Source organism: Chrysemys picta, chromosome 6 (assembly GCF_011386835.1).
Source record: "Chrysemys picta bellii isolate R12L10 chromosome 6, ASM1138683v2, whole genome shotgun sequence".
Taxonomy (NCBI): domain Eukaryota; kingdom Metazoa; phylum Chordata; order Testudines; family Emydidae; genus Chrysemys; species Chrysemys picta.
Window position 1 is genome coordinate 102371825 of NC_088796.1, and position 10735 is coordinate 102382559.

At 45.2% G+C, this 10735-nt stretch overlaps 1 long non-coding RNA gene across 1 annotated transcript; it reads left to right on the top strand.

Annotated features, from left to right (window-relative positions):
• Positions 1-4025: 4025 nt before the first annotated feature.
• LOC135972244 (uncharacterized) lies at positions 4026-8711 on the top strand. Its single transcript, XR_010588650.1, has 2 exons — positions 4026-7172; positions 8103-8711. It is a non-coding gene; the product is annotated as an uncharacterized LOC135972244 (long non-coding RNA).
• The last annotated feature ends 2024 nt before the right edge of the window (positions 8712-10735 follow it).

A 10735-nucleotide genomic window follows, 5' to 3' on the forward strand; every position in this document is an offset into this window, starting at 1 on the left:
TTGAGGAACTATCCTAGACTGAGGTGTCAATAGAGGACGTTTTGGAACAAAGTGATAAATTAAACAGTAGTAAGTCACCAGGACCAGATGGTATTCACCCAAGAGCTTATTTTTTTAAAAAGGCTCCAGAGGCAATTCTGGCAATTACAGGCCCATAAACTTCAGTACCAGGCAAATTGGTTGAAACCATAGTAAAGAACAGAATTGACAGATACGTAGATGAACATGATTTGTTGAGGAAGAGTCAACACAGCTTTTGGAAAGGGAAATCATGCCTGAGCAATCTTTTAGAATTCTTTGACGGGGTCAACAAACATGAGGACAAGGGTGATCCATTGGATTGAATGTACTTGGACTTTCAGAAAGCTGTTGACAAGGTCCCACACAAAAGGCTCTTAAGCAAAGTAGGCAGGCCTGGGATCAGGGGGAAGGGCCTCTCCTGGATCAGTAACTGGTTAAAAGATAAGAAACAGAAGGTAGGAATAAATGGTCAGTTTTTACAGTGGAGAGAGGTAAGTAGTGGGAGGCCCCAAAGACGTGTACTGGGACCAGTGCTGTTCAACATATTCATAAAGTGATCTGAAAAAAGGGGTAAATAATGTGGTGGCAAAGTTTACAGACAATACTAAATGACTCGAGATAACTATTAAGTGCAAAGCAGACTCCAAAGAGTTAGAAAGGGATCTCACAAAACTGGGTGACTGAGCAACAAAATGGCAGATGAAATTCAATGTTGATAAATGTGAAGTAATGTACATTGGAAAACATAATCCCAACTGTACATACAAAATGATGAGTTCTAAATGAGCTGTTACCACTCAATAAAGAGATCTTGGCGTGACTGTAAATAGTTCTCTGAAAACATCTTCTCAATGTGAAATGGCATTCAAAAAAAGCTAACATTGTTAGAAACCATTAGAAAAGAGATAGATAATACAGTAAATCTCATTATGCCACTATAGAAGTCCATGGTACATCCACACCTGGAATTGTGTGTGTAGTTCTGGTTGCCCCATCAAAAATATATGTTACATTTGAAAAAAACAGAAGGGCAACAAAAATGGTTAGAAGTATGGAGCAGCTTCCATGTGAGAAAAGATTAATAAGACTGGGACTGTTCAAACTGGAAAAGAGACAACTGAGGAGGGATATGTTAGTGGTGTATAAAATCAGCTGTAAACACGTGATTTTATTTTTGTTTCATAGGTAACATGCGAGTTCTAAAAACGCTATTACATCGAGGGAAATCAGCAGGTCTACCTATTCAAACTGTACTATAGTTCTGAAAACAAATAGTTCAAACGATCAAAAGGGAATCAAATACTCTTCTCTTTTAATGAGTCTCCATTACTTCATGATTCTTAGACTAGACAGGCAAGATCAGATTCCAGACAGTGTAATGCCATCACAAACATTACTCTGTAGTGCTAATGTAAAAACACAATAATTACAAGGGTTTGCTATGTGAAAGTTTAACATCAGTAATTTTTGATACGTCAAAAGTTGAAGGGGTGGTAGTTATCTTAGTATAAAGAAATTCATTTTATCTTTCCTGCAATCTTCTCTTGGTAACTAGCCAATACAAGATAGGAATATACTGTGCAACCTCTTTCCATTTGTATTCTTACCTTTAATTTGCTATGATGCCAAGGAATTGAGTAGGAGACCCAGCTAGAGCTGTGACTATGGGTCCTCTAATTTGAGGAACCTGGAAATAATATTACTCTGAGCTTTCATTTAAGGGGAAAAAATGCTTAGCAAATGTATCCTTGAAAATGTAAATGAATTGATACATTGGAAAATGTGTTTTTTCGAGGGGTTATTTCTTCCCAAAGATTATGGGTCACTCATTTCCTTGCAACCAACCTGGACTGACCTTTTAGGCACTGTGAAATCCAAGGCGACAGGTACTATAATTTTGGGAGGACACCAGACCAGTTTGAGGTTGTGGTGATTAGTGCCATTCAGGCACTACCATATCACTGATGGTAGATGAGGAGTTGCATTCTAGCCAGTTGCTTGTCCAAGTTGCTGAACCTTTTCAGCTGACAGTATGAGCACTGATAACAAGTAGACGCTCATCCTCTAGTGCAGGATTTCTCAACCTGTGGGCTGGGACCCAAACTTGTGTCGCCAGAATGTTTCAAAGGGTCATGTGGCAGCTTCTGTGGCTCCTGTCCCATGGGGCTGGCTGGGCTCACCTCTCTGCCCCAAGCCCTGCAAACTCTGGGGTCCCAGCACCACTCAGGTTTGACCCAGGCCAAATTTGGCCTGAGTAGGCCAAATCTGAGTGAGTAGCACTGGAAGCCGATGAGCCATGTCACAACTCCATTCACACAAATTTGGTCCACTCAGGGGGGTGGAGCCAAACCTGAGTGGTGTTGCAACCCGAGGTTTCAATGTTCGGAGCAGAAAGTCAAGCCCAGCCAGCCTCACAGTGCAGGAGCTACCATTATGGGGTGAGTGCCAGGCAGGACCCAGCCTCCGACCCGGGGGGGGGGGCAGGATCCACCCAAAAACACCCCAGGGCCTCTACCCACAGACTATTTACTGGGTTGCAACAGGCCATAAATACTTAAATATAGGTCCCAAGCTAAAAAGATTGAGAACCACTGCTCTAGTGGACTGGGAGAAGGATTTCTGGATCACAGTCCTATCTCTGAAAGTGACTCTGTATGGCCTTAACCTCACTGTTTCATTTCACCAGCTGTAAAATCGAAATATTTCCTTAGCTTATAGGGGATGTGTGCAGGTTACTTACTGACCTAGATAAGTGCTAACATAGAACCCTACCATGTTTGCGGTGCTTGCAGCTTCACCGTATTTGATCAATTATTCCTTGCAAAATTCTTTTTAATGTTGGTAATGTTTCTACAGTCCCCTGCATAAGCAGCTGATTACACACTGACGAACACGCTGCTGATACAGTTTGCTGCAGTGGCTTAACGGGTGTGATGGGAGTGCACTTACCCTGGGAGCACCCCCTTGCATCAGGGGGCAACCTTACCATTCTCCTTGGCTCTGGCACCTCCTGCTGACTGTCAGCATTTCATGGGGTCTTCCGTGGCTCAGCCCTCTGGCCAAATCACATACAGATTGAAATCACTTTGGGGATATACAGAAGGTCCAACTGAAAGTTCACAAAACATTCCAACTCAAATGATCCTTCAGTTCCCCTATCTTGGGCTACTCCTCATCCGGTCCTTTTGGGTCAGCCCCACCCTGGGCTCAATATTCCTTACATTGGGCTTGCATGCCCTTTCCTCAGGGGCTGGCAGGGGAGTCCAAGTCCACCTCCTACTCTGGGTTCTAGCCCAGGGACCCCGTATTAAGCTGCTAGGTCTGCTCTTTCAGATATGCTGAGGTTTCCCTGGGCCATTTCCTACTTCTAAGCCCCCTTGTGCTGCTTCCCCACAGCTTGTGCTTAACACAGCCTCCCAGGCCTCTGGCTTGTTCCTGGGGTCCTCTCAACTTCTCCTTTCTCTGACGGACTAATAAGTCTTCCGCCCCCTTGGGCTCCAATGAAATGAGTTTACTGACCCTACCTCAAGGCATCCCCCACAGGAACCTAACCTGCTCCTGCAGAGTTCTTGTCTTAGCAGGTTTTCCCTCACTTCCTCCCTTTCCCAGGGACTCTGGCAGCTTCCCCTAGTGATCTCCCCGAACCTTGTAGGACCTAGCTCAGGGCTTCCCCTACAGAAGCCTATGCTGTATGCTGTGGGTCCTCCTTCCTGACTTCCTGCCAGTTTAAACCTTATCTCAGGGCTCTGTCTCTGCAGTAGAGCCCTGGCCCTTCTCATGGAGAGGGAACTTCCCTACCTCTTGGGATTTCTACTGTCAGCTGAGCTCCCTCAGCTCCTTATGGGTATGTCTACCCTGCATCTGGGAGTACACCTCTGAGCCCAGGTTGACATATTTGTGCACTGGAGCTTGTGCTAGTGTGCTAAAAATAGCTGTATAGATATTGCGGCATGGGCTGGAGCTAGGGCTCTTAAACTTGGTGGTGAGGATGGAGGTGGGTTGGTTTTTTTTTTTTTTTTTTTTTTTTTACCTTTCTAGCCATCCCATCACAAAGGGGCAATCTCAGAAACAGACTTACTGTTGCTTGTTTATACTAGGTCAGGGGTCAGCAACCTTTCAGAAGTGGTGTGCCGTGTCTTCATTTATTCACTCTAATTTAAGGTTTCGCGTGCCAGTAATACAGTTTAACGTTTTTAGAAGGTCTTTTTCTGTAAGTCTATAATATATAACTAAACTATTGTTGTATGTAAAGTAAATAAGGGTTTTAAAATATTTAAGAAGCTTCATTTAAAATTAAATTAAAATGCAGAGCCCCCCGGACCGGTGGCGAGGACCCGGGCAGTGTGAGTGCCACTGAAAATCAGCTCGCGTGCCGCCTTTGGCACGCGTGCCATAGGTTGCCTACCCCTGTACTAGGCGTTCAAATGTTCAGGCAATTCTACATTAATGTGAAATCTGTTATAGCTTTGCAGAGAAAAAAGCCAAACCTGCCAAGATCCTGCACAGGATGACGTTCTAATGTGAAGTTAACTAGAAAATTTAAGGAACTGCCTCTGATGAAAATGTTTAGTCCAGAATATGCCTGGAGAGGGAGAGATCATTTTTACTATGTTCCACACTATGCAAAACCTCAAAAATATTTTCTGAAGTAGGGGGAGATCTTTTGAAAGATGGTCATATCTGCAGAAGGAAATGGAAAGATGACATTACTGGTAAGCATCACTGCACTTATCGGTGAATTTATTATTAACGCAATCTGACTCTTCACGCTTTTATAACAAAGTGGAAGTCTTTTTGTATAAAGCCTTGACTGGACCAAAGAATTTGACAGTGAAACTACTGGACCTAACTCTCTGGGCCAAAGTTAATGGGAATTGTTATGATGAAAGCCCTAAAGAAATATGAGGATTATTGGGAATTAGATAGGTGAACTATAACACACAATGTTAGAACTCTACATGCCATTCAGGTGTAAGTGTGGATGCAGAAGTTGAAAACCAAGGAAAAGCTAAATGCTATGAATACTGTTAGTTATGGGAAAATTAGTTATGGATGGAAAGTTGCATGTCTAAACATGGATTTAGATTTATTTTATAAAAGTAAGGGTAAGAAAGAGATAGTAGGTATTAAAAATGAAGTGTACCAGTCTATAAATGAAAAATTGAGTTAATTTTTCAAATTCTACAGAAAAAAAGAAAACACAGTAAAAGTAGGGATGGCATATTGTATACCAAAATTTGGAATTAATATATCTAAAATAATATCCAATTTTGTAGCTGTCATGACAGCCGAACTAGTAGCAATTATGCTAGCATTAAATTGGACCTCAGATGTATGCCTAGCAACAGCCTTTTTTTCACATTCAATCTCAGCCTTTATGGCAGTTAAGAAAGGGTGTCTTGGTGTGTAGAAGAGATTAATGAAATTTTATTTCTAATTATAGAATTAGCACAGATGGGGATACATGTAACATTAGCTTGGATCCCAGCACATTTTGGGATAATAGGGAATGAAATGGCAGACAAACCAGCTGAAAACACTGTAAGAAATGGAAGGATTAATGTAGAAGTACCTCAAGAAGAATTCAAGAGCCTAGTACAGAAAAATTTAAAAGAGGAATGGCAAAAAATTTGGACTAACAAAAAAGAGGAAGATTTTTTTTTTAATTGTGCCCTTGAGTTGAGGATAACAACATACATCAGGGCCTGAAGTGATTGTGTTTAGAGTACTTACTGGCCATTGTGACTTAAACAAAAGTCTGTTTTGAATAAATAGACACACACAGGAACTATGTTCATTCGATAAGGTGGAAGAAACAATTGATCGCTCTTTATGGGTATGTAAGGGATTTGATAAAGAAAGGGAAAATCTAGGAATTCAAACATCTTAAGGTAACAAAAGTTACATTATGTTATTTAGTAAAAATATTGGGGGAAATGGGGTAGTATTATCTGAATAACAGGGCAGAGTGAGAGAATATAAACTGCTAAGTATTTAGGAATTCTAGTTGTTGGCAGCAATAGACTATTCAGTTAAGTCTCCTTTGCCATTTAAAAGAAAAAGAAATTGACAGAACTCTGGGAGTTGGCAGGCAGGGAGCTCATGCAATCAGCAATGAGCTTGTGGGCTCTACAGCTGTCAATTAACAACAACTGCAACAGCCTCATAGGCCATACTAGCAAGATTTTTCATGTCTTCTGACTAGATGAAAGAAGCTTAAATGCTTTACTTTTGTTTGTACTCGCTGGCCTCGTCTACACTACGAGTTTAGGTTGAATTTAGCAGCGTTAAATCGAATTAAGCCTGGACACATCCACACAACAAAGCCCTTTTTTTCGACTTAAAGGGCCCTTTAAACCAGTTTCTTTACTCCACCTCCGACGAGGGGATTAGCGCTGAAATCAGCCTTTGCGGGTCGGATTTGGGGTAATGTGGACAGAATTCAACATTATTGGCCTCTGGGAGCTATCCCACAGTGCTTCATTGTGACCGCTCTGGACAGCACTCTCAACTCAGATGCACTGACCAGGTAGACAGGAAAAGCCCCGCGAACTTTTGAATTTCATTTCCTGTTTGCCCAGCGTGGAAAGCACAGGTGACCATGATGGAGTCCCAGGATCGCAAAAGAGCTCCAGCATGGACTGAACGGGAGGTACGGGATCTGCTCGCCATATGGGGAGACGAATCAGTGCTAGCTGAACTCCATAGCAGTAAACGAAATGGCAAAATATTAGAAAAAGTCTCAAAGGCCATGAAGGACAGAGGCCATAACAGGGACGCACAGCAGTGTCGCGTGAAAATTAAGGAGCTAAGGCAAGCCTACCACAAAGCCACAGAGGCAAACGGAAGGTCCGGGACAGAGCCGCAAACATGCTGCTTCTACGCGGAGCTGCATGCCATGCTAGGGGGTGTAGCCACCACTACCCCAACCATGTGCTTTGACTCCATCAATGGAGAATCACGCAACAGGGAAGCGGGTTCGGGGTACGAGGAAGATGATGAAGACAATGAAGATAGCTAACAGCAAGGAAGCGGAGAAACTGGTTTCTCCAACAGCCAGGATATGTTTATCACCCTGGACCTGGAACCAGTAACCCCCAAACTCACCCAAGGCATGCTCCCAGACCCTGAGGGCACACAAGGGACCTCTGGTGAGTGTACCTTTGTAAATATTACACATGGTTTAAAAGCAAGCATGATTAATGATTAATTTGCCCTGGCAATTGCGGCCAGTACAGCTACTGGAAAAGTCTGTTAACGTGTACGGGGATGGAGCGGAAATCCTCTAGGGACATCTCCAGAAAGCTCTCCTTCATGTACTCCCAAAGCCTTTGCAAAAGGTTTCTGGGGAGGGCTGCCTTATCCCATCCGCCATGGTAGGACACTTTACCACACCAGGCCAGTAGCACGTAGTCTGGAATCATTGCATAACAAAGCATGGCAGCGTATGGTCCCGGTGTTTGCTGGCATGCAGACAACATCTATTCCTTATCTCTCTTTGTTATCCTCAGGAGAGTGATATCATTCACGGTCACCTGGTTGAAATGGGGTGATTTTATTAAGGGGACATTCAGAGGTGCCCGTTCCTGATCGGCTGAACAGAAATGTTCCCCACTGTTAGCCACGTGGTGGGGGAGAGGGGTGAAGTGATCATCCCAGAGAATTGTGTGTGTGTGTGGGGGGGTAGTTGAGTAGTTGAGTTTGTGCTGCATGTTAACCCAGAAACCGCAGCCCCTCCTTTTACATTGCAAACCTATTTTAAATGGCCTACCCAACGGGTGCTTTGTATGGGAAATGAGGGCACTGCTGTTTGAAACCATTCCCACATGTTATGAAGGTTAAAAAAGCCAAAAGACTGTGGCTTACCATGGTTGCCTGCAAGCCGAATTCTGTTGCCTGGCACTGCATGAGTGATCTCTCACACCAAACCGGCAGGCCCTCAATATAAGAGGAAAAATGCGACCTTGTAACGAAAGCACATGTGCTGTGTAATGTGAACAGCAAAATTTAACATGAAAGAGTGTACCCATTGTTCTCTAAAATGTGTCTTTTTTAACCCCCTCTCCCTTCTCCTCCACCAGCTGCAAATGTTTCTCCTTCGCAGAGGCTAGTGCAGATTAGAAGGAGAAAACGGCGGACTCAGGATGATATGTTCTCGGAGCTCCAGATGTCCTCCCACGCTGACAGAGCACAGCAGAATGCATGGAGGCAGTCAATGTCAGAGTGCAAAAAAGCACAATATGAACGAGAGAAGAGGTGGCGGGCTGAATCGTGAGCTGAACAGAGCAAGTGGCGGGCTGAAGAGGATAGGTGGCATCAGCTTGCTGACAGAAGGCAAGAGTAGATGCTCCGCCTGCTGGAGCATCAAACTGAAATGCTCCTGCGTATGGTTGAGCTGCAGGAAAGGCAGCAGGAGCAGAGACCGCCGCTACAGCCCCTGTGTAACCAACAGCCCCAAGTTCCATAGCCTCCTCACCCAGACGCCCAAGAACATGGTGGGGGGGCCTCTGGCCACCCAGCCAGTCCACCCCAGATGATTTCCCAAGCATCAGAACGCTGGCTTTCAATAAGAGTTAGTTTTAAACTGCAGTGTGTCCTTTTCCTTTCCTCCTCCCCCATTCCTCCCAGATTACCTTGGCAGTTATTCCCCTAGTTGTGTGATGAATTAATAAAGAATGCATGAATGTGAAGTAACGACTTTATTGCCTCTGCAAGCGGTGCTTGAAGGGGGGAGGGGAGGGTGGTTAGTTTACAAGGAAGTAGAGTGAAGCGTGGCGGGGGAAGGGTTCATCAAGGAGAAACAAACAGAAGTTTTACACCGTAGCCTGGCCAGTCACAAAACTGGTTTTAAAAGCTTCTCTGATGCGCACCGCGCCCTGCTGTACTCTTCTAACCGCCCTGGTATCTGGCTGCATGTAATCAGCGGCCAGGCAATTTGCCTCAACCTCCCATCCTGCCATAAATGTCTCCTCCTTACTCTCACAGATATTGTGGAGTGCACAGCAAGCCGCAATAACAATTGGAATATTGGCTTCGCTGAGGTCTATCCGAGTCAGTAAACTGCGCCAGTGCGCTTTTAAACGTCCTAATGCACATTCTACCACCATTCGGCACTTGCTCAGCCTATAGTTGAACAGGTCCTGACTACTGTACAGGCTGCTTGTGTACGGCTTCATGAGCCATGGCATTAAGGGGTAGGCTGGGTCCCCAAGGATAACGATAGACATTTCAACATCCCCAACAGTTATTTTCTGGCCCAGAAAGAAAGTCCCTTCCTCCAGCTTTTGAAACAGACCAGAGTTCCTGAAGACGCGAGCATCATGTACCTTTCCCGGCCATCCCACGTTGATGTTAGTGAAACGTCCCTTGTGATCCACCAGGGCTCGCAGCAGCATTGAAAATTACCCCTTGCGGTTTATGTACTTGGTGGCTTGGTGCTCCGGTGACAAGATAGGGATATGGGTTCCGTCTATCGCCCCACCACAGTTTGGGAATCCCATTGCAGCAAAGCCATCCACTATGACCTGCACGTTTCCCAGAGTCACTACCCTTGATATCAGCAGGTCTTTGATTGCATTGGCCACTTGGATCACAGCAGCCCCCACTGTAGATTTGCCCACTCCAAATTGATTCCCGACTGACCAGTAGCTGTCTGGCGTTGCAAGCTTCCACAGTGCTATCGCCACTCGCTTCTCAACTGTGAGGGCTGCTCTCATCCTGGTATTCTGGCACTTCAGGGCAGGGGAAAGCAAGTCACAAAGTTCCATGAAAGTGGCCTTACGCATGCGAAAGTTTCGCAGCCACTGGGAATCGTCCCACACCTGCAATACGATGCAGTCCCACCAGTCTGTGCTTGTTTCCCGGGCCCAGAATCGGCGTTCCACGGCATGAACCTGCCCCAGTAACACCATGATTTGCACATTGCTGGGGCCTACACTTTGTGAGAGATCTGTGTCCATGTCAATTTCCTCATCACTCTCGTCACCGCGCTGCAATCGCCTCCTCGCCTGGTTTTGCTTTGGCATGTTCTGGCTCTGCATATACTCCAGGACAATGCGCGTGGTGTTCATAGTGCTCATAATTGTCGCGGTGATCTGAGTGGGCTTCATGATCCCAGTGCTATGGAGTCTGGGCTGAAAAAAGGCGCAAAATTATTGTCTGACGGAGGGAGGGAGGGAGGGGCGAGTGACGCATGGCTTACAGGGAATTAAAATCAACAAAGGTGGCTGTGAATCAGGGAGAAACACAAACAACTGTCACACAGAATGGCCCCCCCAAAGATTGAACTCAAAACCCTGGGTTTAGCAGGCCGTTGATTTCACGGAGGGAGAGGGAAGCAAATGAATATAGAACAAATCTGGTCCATCTATTTTTTACATCTTAAGCTGGCAGCAGACGGTGCAGCATGACTGATAGCCATCGGCATCTTCTGGGTGCTTGGCAGAAAATGCTGTATTACGACTGCTAGCCATCATTGTCAAGACGGTTCAATAGGACTGCCGGCAGGACTGAGTCTCCAGGAGACAAAACGTGTCTGTCTAGGTGCCTCTGACCGAACTCACTGAGGAGTACGACGACGACGAATACCAGTCGTAATACACCATCCACTGCCAAAAGGCAAGGAGCTGCTGCTGTATAGCAATGCAGCTCCACGTCTGCCAGCACCCAGATAGCCAATGACGGCTGCCAGTTATACTGCACCATCTACTGCCAA